Genomic DNA, 787 nt, shown 5'->3' with positions numbered 1-787 from the left:
TAGTGTGTGTGTGTGTGTGTGTGTGTGTGTGTGTGTGTGTGTGTGTGTGTGTGTGTGTGTGTGTGTGTGTGTGTGTGTGTGCGCGCGTGTGTGTGTGCATAATATATACATTACACCAGAAGTGAATGCTAACGAATTGTTTTTACTCACTTCCTAATATACTATAGAGTTATCGATAAATAATCTGGTATAATTAGCAGCAGTTGTGGCATTCCGCAGAATACGCTCAGATTTGTAGCATTTTGAACGCTGATGCAGGTTGACAGATTGCTGCACGACAAAAATGGCGCTTCCAAAGCTATCCAATGAAGTTTACGAGCTCGAAACGGACGATGTCCGCATCGAACATTGCCTCGACATCCCCGACATGGCAAAGCTCTGGTTCGAAAAACACCCGGAATGGCCGATCATTGGCGCGTGGGTAGTAGACCAGGGAGCATCCTTGATGCAAAACATCGGATTCTATAAATGGGGTAAGTCAATGCTGCATTGAGCACACCATCGCGACCGCCAAACATCTCCACACCACAGCATGCAGAAGATCTCTCCTCCTCTAATTTTCCTGTGGAAATGTCTTCTTTCCGCAGCACCTTGTTGATTCCTCTTTCTTTTTCCTTGAATAGTGTGAGTCCCTTGCTTCCTAGATTTCCAGACGTCGACGTCACGTTAACGAACCCGCGTGTTTCGTAAATATTACCTTTTACCTCTTACCTCTTACCTCTTACCTCTGAGTTGTCGTTGCCCTACAGTAGAGGATACTCGTGTGCGAAATAATCGTAAAAATTAC

This window comes from Priapulus caudatus, unplaced genomic scaffold, assembly GCF_000485595.1.
Source record: "Priapulus caudatus unplaced genomic scaffold, Priapulus_caudatus-5.0.1 Scaffold450, whole genome shotgun sequence".
Lineage (NCBI taxonomy): Eukaryota > Metazoa > Priapulida > Priapulimorpha > Priapulimorphida > Priapulidae > Priapulus > Priapulus caudatus.
This window is presented reverse-complemented; position numbering follows the sequence as displayed.